This window comes from Anarhichas minor, unplaced genomic scaffold, assembly GCF_050575085.1.
Source record: "Anarhichas minor isolate MPS153535 unplaced genomic scaffold, ASM5057508v1 ptg000021l, whole genome shotgun sequence".
Classification (NCBI taxonomy): domain Eukaryota; kingdom Metazoa; phylum Chordata; class Actinopteri; order Perciformes; family Anarhichadidae; genus Anarhichas; species Anarhichas minor.
Genome location: NW_027466467.1, coordinates 1,572,741 through 1,583,170, shown reverse-complemented (window position 1 = coordinate 1,583,170; position 10,430 = coordinate 1,572,741).

Below are 10,430 nucleotides of genomic sequence, written 5' to 3'. Positions count from 1 at the left end.
ATGTTCGCTGTATTAATAATGTATATTTGCAATTTTCATCACGTCCATCTGTGCGTTTCATAACGAGACGCACGCATGTTGGTTGTTTCTTTACATACTTAACCTCAATCACAATCACAATGACTATCTAAACATTTCTTTTTTGTTATTTGTATGATAGAATAACACAGGATGGTTGTAGAATGCTCGTCAGCTCAAATATATTTTGAACTCAAATCGTACAAACTATCTCACGGAAATAATAAACGTCAACACAACAAATAAAAGCAGACGCTTTTATCCAAAGCGACTTACAATTCAGATTCTATCACATTCATACACCGTTGGGGTTAAGCGTCTTGCTCAAGGACACATCGACAGAGCCGGGGGTCGAAGCGCCGACCCTCTGATTGAAGGACGGCCCTGCTCTCCACTTAGCCACCGTCGCCCAATCGGTGTGTGTGTGAACCTTTTGCAAGTGACGTAGTACATTAACGCGACAGTTATTGACGGTTACATGTTATAATAATTAGTACGATGAGAGAGAAAGACCGTTGATGGCTAGTGGGAGGAGGAGTGTACGAACACAGGAGCTTGACTTTAATTCAAACGCTTTGTTACGTCACGTTAGTTAAGAAGGTCCGCTCAGCGCGGATGTTAATTATCTACGGTAGTTACGTTTTTACGCTTGTTACATTATTATTTCAACAAAAAAACACAATATTTTTACTAAACTCAACCAAGTAGTTCTGCTGCCTGAACCTAAACGTTTCACCTGTTTGACCTGCACACGTGATATTAGACTGATATGAAACATTTGGTTTGCAGAAACTTAACATGCACAGGATGTGAGGACGAGGTGCAACGCTTCAGTGTGCGGAACTAAAAAGTTCAAACATTCCAATAAAAAGAAACGTTTGTTCCAGCACTTCTTACCTCTGAATAAAAACCACCAGTTTAGTTCAGTTTCCTCAAGAGAAAAACAACAACAACTCAAAATGCCTCTCCGGGTTCAACCACCAACTCAACCGAAAACCAAAGAAATGGCTCAAAATAAAACCAGGAAACTCAGATAAAAAGCGTCTGTTCGCAGTCCAAGTAATAAATCTACAGCTATTCAACCGAACAGACTTGAACCAACAGAAACATTCACTGAAAACAACACAACACAGAGTCAGAGTCTCCACCACCTTCAGACGTCTATTAAGACTCCGTGATGTCGACTGTGGGAGGCGGATTCAAACAGTCAATGAGGCAGTTTGTGATGAGAGTGCTGATAATTGAAGGTGTGCTCTATGCGGTTATTGACGTTTAGATTGTCTGATCCTGATTTCAGAGGTTGGCAGGTCTCTTGAAATTGTCTCCTGTTTTTGGTGGAAGCTAAGTGGCTCCGCTCTCCTCCAGCTCTCCACCAAAGACCAACACACAACCAGACCAGTGTGCCCAGTGCTCGTACAGAGACCGGACTGGTAGCAACACCCAAACTAAGCAGACGGCTGCATCGCTGAACCGCTGCGTCTCTTATGTGTGTGGCGTCTCGACAATAAGCGTTGCTGCTGCTGCTGCTGGGTTTGCAATTAATTATAAATGTCATTAATATTATTTTTGGACGGAGAAAGGTTAAGAAAGCTGCACTAATTTGTAAATTACAGTGAAAATCCTGAATTAAAGGTGGTACCCTACTACTTTATGGAGCTGTGCAAAAGTCGCTGCATTTTCCACGACACTGGTCTGCAAATATTTCAGAATAAAAGCTTTGTGTTGACAAATGAGGGGATTCTGTCAACAGACAGAAGTTAACAGGAAGTGTTGAGTTAAAAATGACAGTATGTTTCATGTCTGTGACATGTTTTAGAGATATAGATGTAAACTGTAGTAATGTTGCTTGAATGATGTCAATGTACCGACGAGGAGAAATAGGCCTCAAATCTCTGAGTTGTCAACATGGCCGCCAAAATAAAGAAGAGCTTCTGTGAAGCACACGTGCTGCTCACGCAGGCGGTGTGACCGGGACGTCAGTCTACTCGTTATTGCCCCAAACACACATTTATCTTTCAATGAATGTACAAAAAAACACATCATTGCTGACCTCATGAATCCAGTCCCGGTCGGGCCTTCGTTCTCATCCAATAGAGTTAAAAACAATCAAACCGATGTCATGTAAATTGTGGTTTTAAAGGGTTTCTGAAATGTAATCTTATAGCTTTGACATCTTTAAGGAACAGATGTTGTAAGCGCCGTTAGATCCTCTGCAGTTTGGATGTTCCTGCTTACATGGAGGGCACCTGTAAGGGGAATGTGATTTATGGCATGTAGATGTTTTCTTTTACTGTTAATGGCATCAAAGACCTTTAGGAGACTTGATAGATGAATATAGTGTTTGTGCATTTTGGTGCCTCATTAACTGTATAATCTGCCACGACACCAACGACAGAAACACAAAAAGGACGAGACGGCCGTTAAGAAAAAGGAAGACTGACCGACTCCATCCCTCACGAGCGTCTCTCAGCTGCAGCTCTGGCTCGAGGCGATACGCTCTCTCCTGCAGCCGACGGATCATTAGCTCTCTGTGTAGAAGCCGGAGCTCTGGACTCCGCCGTCACCTCTGACTTCTTGCGATGTGGCGTCCCGTCGCTGAGGAGGTAAAAAAAAAAGAAGAGGGGCCACAGTTAAAGGGGATAAATCGCCCGCTGGCCCGCCGGACAATAACTGTTTTTCTTTTTCTCGACCATAAATATCTCTGGAAGAGGAATCAACAGAAGGACCTGATGACGTGTGTGTGTGTGTGTGTGTGTGTGTGTGTGTGTGTGTGTGTGTGTCCCGTTTCTCCCTTCGGTGCCTATTATGGAGGATTCGTGTTCAGGAACCGCTGTGAGGCTCTGCAGACCCCCATCGACCCAGACATCCATCTGGAGCATGAAAGTGATTTTCACTTCTCTTTAGAGTCTCCATCCTCCTCTTCCTCCTCTTCCTCCCTCTCCATCGTCTCTTCTCTGTCACTTCTTCTTCTTTCTCACTTGACCGGATTTGATTCCCCCCCCCCAAGAACATAAATTTGGTGTTTACTTTCATGGGTACGAGTCTATGATGTGATACCTCTTGTTTGTTCACACTGGAGATGATTTAAGGTGGATTACTCTGAACAGCTTCTCCGCAGGAAACCTTTCACCAGCATCTGTTCTCCAGGAGGAGACACATTTACATTATAGTTGTTTTAAAGACAAGTTTTACTGCATAAATACAACATCTGCAGCTCATTAGGTTGCCAACAGATGTTTCCGTGGCTTAAATTTAATGCGACAACCTTTTGTAATCTCTAACTTTCTGTCATCTCTAAATGCAGGTTAAGTCGATCTCACAGCGCAGCTGTCTGACGTGTTCAATCATAAAATAATGTATCATCCTGGTTCAGTTATCTGACGACTGAAACAGAAAAAACATATGCATATGAGAACTATTTTCAAGCCAATTGCTAAAAAAAAAAATAGAAGAAGAATATATCATTTTTTTTTTTTTTGCTTTGTCTCAACATTTGTATTTATGTTACATAGTAACAGATTCATCACCTCCACACTATGCATCCTGCAAAAATGTAATTTCCGGCCTGATCGTCATCTTAACGACAGGAGGCGGTGGAGCTCATGGGAAATACTACCGCTGATGTCCACAGGGGGCGCCAGAATCATCTCAAAATGCATTCAAGCGCGCACTTGAACTGAAGCAACGCATCCTCTTGCATCAAATCTTTCAACACAAACTCAAAATAAACTCAAAATGAACTAATAAAGAGACTCAGTTAGGTTTAGGCAACAAAACTACCGAGTTAGGTTTAGAAAAAGATCGTCGTTTGGGTTAAAATAACCACAAAAGTACCTTACTGAAGTACAAAAGGTACGAGTCCTTGTTCACCATTACGTTGATAAGATACAAAATAATTTGGAGGGATATCTACGAGTTACGACACATTATTTTCTGGTAGGTATAGTTACGAATGCTGGATGTGACCGTCTGTTCTCTAATGTTTATTATATTCACCATCTTTATGGAAGAAAGAAGAATAATAAAGGCCCGTCAAACTATATATTTATAAATCACGGTGTCTGCTCAATGTTTCACTGAAAAAACACATTTAATTCAGCCGATATATCCGATGTCTCAACACAAACATCTGCTTGTAGGTTTATTAAACTCTTTATGACTCTCAGCGTGTTAGAGTGGCAGCGAATCACACAAACAGGGTCGCAGTGGACGATGTATAGAAAGCAGAAGTGATGGGAGCAGATACGCACACATCGATGGACAGAGCTTTCTCCTTTACTTCACCTTCCTCCCCCTCCTCCCTCCCTCCCTCCTTCACCTTCCTCTCTTTTATCTCCTGCAGGCTGATTCCTGAAAACCTCTTCTGTCTCCGTCTGTCTCTCCCCTCCAAGTCATTGATCCACTGAGACTGCCCCATTACTGCATCAGGGCTGCACACTGAGAGGAGGGGGGGAGGAGGAGAGGGGGGGGGGGGGACAAGAAGAAGAGAGAGAGAGAGAGAGAGAGAGAGAGAGAGAGAGTGAGAGAGAGAGGAGCTGGAGGGATGCTGCAGAGGAGAGAAGAGGGATGAGGATGGAGGAAGGGATTAATAAAGTTGAAGGACATCTGGACCATAAATAAAAAAATAAATTGCTATCTTTTAAACGCAGCTATTAAAGTTTAAATCCCCACATCCGGAGGGGAGAATACTCAACTTTTGAGGCTATTTCCGCGATTAATAACTGTCCCCGGTGTCGACGATGCTATTTCCTCAGGACATCGTGCTTTTTGTTAAACAACAACTACCGAGGAGTTCAAACTGAAAAATGGGCCAAAAAAAGAGAATGAATCTGTTATGAGGAAGAGAAAGAGTCAGTTGTGTCAGAGCGGCTGCGCTGAGAGCTGAGCAGACAGAAGCGGTGCAGCTGCGTCTGCAGATCACACTTGTTGCAGAGGAAACACACAAACCTGCTGTTTTTATTGTGGCTCTGGCTTTTATTTTGAAAGGGCAGTCTGACTAAGCAGAGAAAGGGTCGCGTGTCTGGCTTACATCCAGAATAAAAGAAGTAGAAGGACAGATATATGATGAATAAAACACAAGATGCTCTGTTTGTAGTTAATAATATTGCTCACTGTAAACACAGAAACCTCTGTGTGTTTTTACAGAGTTCAATTGTAGAGCAGAGAAGTCCTCTCTCTGTAGTTTTAGGTTTATCATCAACGTGTCCTCATCCAGCGGTTCGTATGATATCTAACGCAACAGTTACTCCACATTGTGTGTTTTTCTACGATGCCAGCAACACGAGTCAATTTCCGCTCGTTACATGAATACAAAATAAACTTCCGTCTTCACGGAACACAACTTAGTTAAGTTTAGGCAACAAAACTACTCAGTTTGAGGAAAAGATCATCGTTTGGGTTAAAATAACAAATAACTCAATGTTGACCTCTCGTTTCATGAGTACGAGTCTATGATGTGATAACTCTTGTTTGTTCAAACTGGAGATAATTGAAGGTGGATTACTCTGAACAGCTTCTGCACAGGAAACCTTTCAGAAACATCTGTTCTCCAGGAGGAGACACATTTACATTATAGTTGTTTTACTGCAGGAGTACACATCTGCAGCTCATTAAGCATCAGATGTTTCATGGCGTAAACTGAATGTGACAACCTTTCATAACCTCGACTTCTCCGTCATCTCGTATTTTAAATGTCGGTTAAGTCGATCTCACAGCACAGCTGGTGTCATTAGTCTGATGTTCAATGATCATAAAACAATGAAAATGTTTCTGTATCATCCTCAGTTATCAGAACTAAACCTAAACAACAAAACTACGTAGTTAGGTTCAGAGAAGAGGCCAAGTGGACGAGTTTTTCACAGAGATGGTTATAAAGTTTCATCTGGTCTGGAAAAAGTAGTTCTGCTGCCTAAATCTAACTTCACATCAACAATCGAACACTTAAATTTATTTAATTTTTTTAAAACACAGCAAAAAAAGATCACATTTGATTTTTTGCAAATAAATTTGCGTTTTCTTTCACATAAACGACTTTGCAGGTAAACAAATTTGGTATCAAGTGTCCCACGATGCACTCATATGATCACTTCTTCTTTCTTTGTCAATCGACATTTGTTAAAACTCATTTTCATCAATTCAACGGCACGTGGCTGATTGTTTTTGCAACTTGAATTCTGACATTCATCTGATAATCTTTATACACTATGCATTGAAGGAGATTTCTTTTTCCCTTAATTTACTGTGGGAGTGGACTAAAAATATGTTGTCATGAAAGGAAAAGGCCAAGTGGACGAGTTGCAGGGAACAGAGTTATTCACAGAGATGGTTAATAATTAGTCTTTCTGTTCTGGATCTCAGCTATTTCTCTGGTTTAGTCTGGTTTGGTTCTGAAGGACATTTTAACAATAGATGGTAAGAGGTGGTTTGCGTGTCTTAGAACCAACAATTACAAAGTCCAAACTTTAAATATTTGTGTTTGCCTCTCTGGTGTTCTGCAACACAGTTTACATCTCTGATCAGGAATGTGCTGCAGGAATAAAGTTTGTTATCATCACAGAAACAACCGCGTTAAAAATACATAAAACTGCAGCATTTCGACCAAAGAGGCTGAACTCGTAAACCTCACGGAGGATTATGTTCCTGAGCGATCTTGAGGGCTGCAGCTTCTGACTCGGATGTTTTGGTCCGAGACTTTTCCAGCGTCTGACGGTCAATTATGTTCCGCTGCGATCGGTTAAACAAATCAATTATGAAAGGCTTCCCCGGCGAGAGCTCAGTGACCATGAATGACAACGAAGGATTGCTGCGGCACAGCGAGGAATCACGCGCACGTAGAAAGTCATGCACAAAGACACACACACACACACACACACACACACACACACACACACACACACACACACACACACACACACACAATCATACAGGCAATCACACACTATTATCACACAAGTAAGACACAATGTAGAGAATTGCTTCAAATCCAACAGGACTAATTGTACTTTGTTGTGTTTTACTTGTGTTTCAGATTAAGTTTAAGATTCATGTCGCATACCAAAGTTATTACAATTCATCCTGAAGGGAAACATGAACGTCTGAACCACGTTTCACCACAATACATCCAAGAGCTGTTGAGATGTTTCAGTGTGAACCAAAGTGGAGGACTGACAGACACGAGCATCCGTAGAGAACCCTCGACGCTGTAAACATCAAAGCAAAGTAAAACTTCCAGCCACTGGCCAACGCAGAGCTGTCTCACCCTCCTCTATGTTTGACGATGCCTAATTTGTAAATCAGGAATTATCGGCAGGTCGGATGGAAGAAAAAAAAGTCACAGAACGCATGAAATCCAGAACACATAGAGCACTGCTACTCTGAAACTAAACAACATCTACATGACAATAGAGTTGAGAATATATATGCACACAACGATAGGAATTATAATCGACCAAACTCATTTCACTGCACAGCACAAACAACTAGCCGCGTGCTTCCAGCAGGCTGGATTCAACAAGCATTCATAACAGAAGCTACAAACAAATAATGCGCCGTAATTTGAAGATATCCCACGAAATGTGTACGTTATCCACGTAATCATGAACGAGGAAGTATAAGGAATACTAAAGCACGTGGGTGGGAGTGGATGGGTCCAACAAACACAGATCATTCAGCCAGGAGACCGATGTTCGTTCCCTGCATGGAACCAGAAGTCAACGTCGATGTTTTTGTCAGTGTCACTTGCGTACTTCGGTGACGGCACTTCCGTGGTTATTGTAACCCAAACGACGATCTTTTCCTAAACCTGACTAAGTATTTTCCGATGTTTTCCTAAACCTAAGTTAGTTTTTGTGCCTAAACCTAACTGTGTTTCCTGTGAAGATGGAACTTTATTTTGAAAAGCCTGTATGAATGTGTAGAGCTGATATCGACACGTGTTGCTGGACTTTCGCAGAAATACACGGGAAAAATGAGGAGTAACTTTTCGTAAGATATCATGTGAACTGTTGTGTGAGGACACGTTGTTTACAGTAAATAGTACACACAGTGGAACATATCAGGGCTGGACCAGAACATTAATTGGACCAAAAGACATCCAAGCGTTCTCCGATGCAACCCGTGGAAGGCAGAGGCCAAAAGGTTTGAGCAAAATCCCCCCGAGGCTGCATTATCGACGGGGCTGTAGGACGGCACTGCCCAGAGACATCTGCACATTTGGTAATTAGGGTTTAACCAACTGCGCTACGGAACCTTCTAAATGCTGCAGATTGTTGATGCGAGCTAATGATGCATTTTTAATGATCCTTTTTAAAGAACATTCTGCACGTGCAAACCACGCAAAGAGTTGACTGCAAAGTGTTTTCTTCCTGATGTGACACGTTGAGCTGTGATGAAGGTTCACTTCACAGAGAACAGCTTTCTGTTCTTTTACCGCTGGTTTAAATAACTGCAGTCTGTCAACAAGCGATGATAACATTTACTGCTTCTACCGTCAAACTGGAAGCAGCTATGGTTTCATTCTTTATATAGGAATAGTGTTTTCAAATGTCTTACAGTAAAAACCCTGAAACGCGTCCTCCGTACCTGTACCTGTAGACACAGCATGTGGATTAACTCTCACAGGCCTCCAGCAGCTGAACACAGCTCGAGCGACCCGCTGCACTCAAAAGATCATTTTCAGACTTGTGTTTCTTTTCTTCGTCGTTTATTTTTCTGCCCACTTTTGACAGGTACATCAAGGTTTTTCCGTGTTACTACCGGCGAGACGTATTAATCACGGGGGGGGGGGGGGGGCAACAACTGTTTCATTTGAAATGGATGGATTTCAGGGGCCCGTCTGTGCCGCAGCTTTCAGACGCTGGTAAGGACGGAAATTGGCGACCAGCTGGGATCGAGGTGGCAATCACTTATTTCTTGACGTCCTTTTATTATTATTATTTTTTTCCTCCCCTCTCAGTTTTCCTCCAGAAGGTGAAGTTGTTGTACAAATTGGTTTTCACTATCATTACTATAGCAAATACACAAGAAATACAGGTGAGCAGCCTGTTGAGGAGCAGCGCTGTGATGGACTACCGGACACAAGGGACTCATTTGTACAAAGAGAGGGAAAAATTACAATATGCAGGAAAGAACAGAAAACTGTTGCAGATAAACCCGCCTAATAGCAAGGAAAGAAACCTCTGCAGGGACGTCTGTGCACACACTGAGGGAGGCCAGGAGGCAACCTCGGATTCTGTCGAGTGAAGATGATGCTGAAGTGTCTTAAAACCTGCATTCTCTCTAGTGTCCACCAGGGGGCGACTCCTCTGGTTGTATAGAAGTCTATGAGAAAATGACTCTACTTCTCTCTTGATTTATTACCTCAGTAAACATTGTAAACATGAGTTTATGGTCTCAATCTCTAGTTTCAAGTCTTCTTCAATACAGCATGATGTTCATTTAGTACATTATGGTCCATTTAGAGTCAAACAGACCATAAAGCAGGGGATGCTTTAGGGCAGGGCTTACTGTGATTGACAGGTCGCTGCCGCTACCAGAGCCGTATATGGCGTCTCTACGTCACTACTCGCCATTCAAATATGGTCACTTCTGTTCATTGGATGCGTTAAAAACAACATGGCGACGGCGATATCACCGAACTCGAGGCTTCAAAATGGCAGTCCTCCAATGGGTGATGCCACGATGACTACGTCCACTTCTTATATACAGTCTGTGGCGGAGGTCCGGTCTTACCAGCGTTTGGTCGTGAAATCAATAAATCACTTTTCGCCCCCGGCCCAGTTAGCCGTTGGTTTGTTCGCATTGCAAGATGGTCTCTAGTCTTATCTTCTTATCCAAACCAAAAGTTTCACACTGAAGAAGCTGCGTCTGATTGAGACAAACATCACATCCCTTGTATTGGATTTGTCTCCATGTGTCTCTGTGAAGACGTCAGCTGGATGTCAGTCAGCGAAGCAGCTGTAGACGGAAGCTGCAGTCAGTGAGTCTGTCCCAACTTTAACTCTGAACAGTCTGTTCTTCTGATTAACCCCCGTCACTCCACAGCTGGAGGTAACATCAGGTCCTTTGGGCTTCCTGCTCCTGTCAGCTTCTGTTTATCTGATAGTAAAGTCTGTGTGTGTGTGTGTGTGTGTGTGTGTGTGTGTGTGATCGTCACTGACTGGACCATCTGTCTCTGAGGACCTGACAGCTGGGAGTCCTGTGAAGTACAGACACAGACAGGTTGTAGTGAGGAATGCAGTGAACAGTCTGCTCACCAAGTGTTTTAACGCTGAATGGTAATGTCGTTTGGTAATAAACCAAAGCACTGGACACATTTCAATGTTGACCTGATGATGGCGCTAGATGAAAAGTCAGAGGACCAACAAAGTTATTACAGTTCATCCTCAGGGGAACATGATTAACTCAACAGTAGT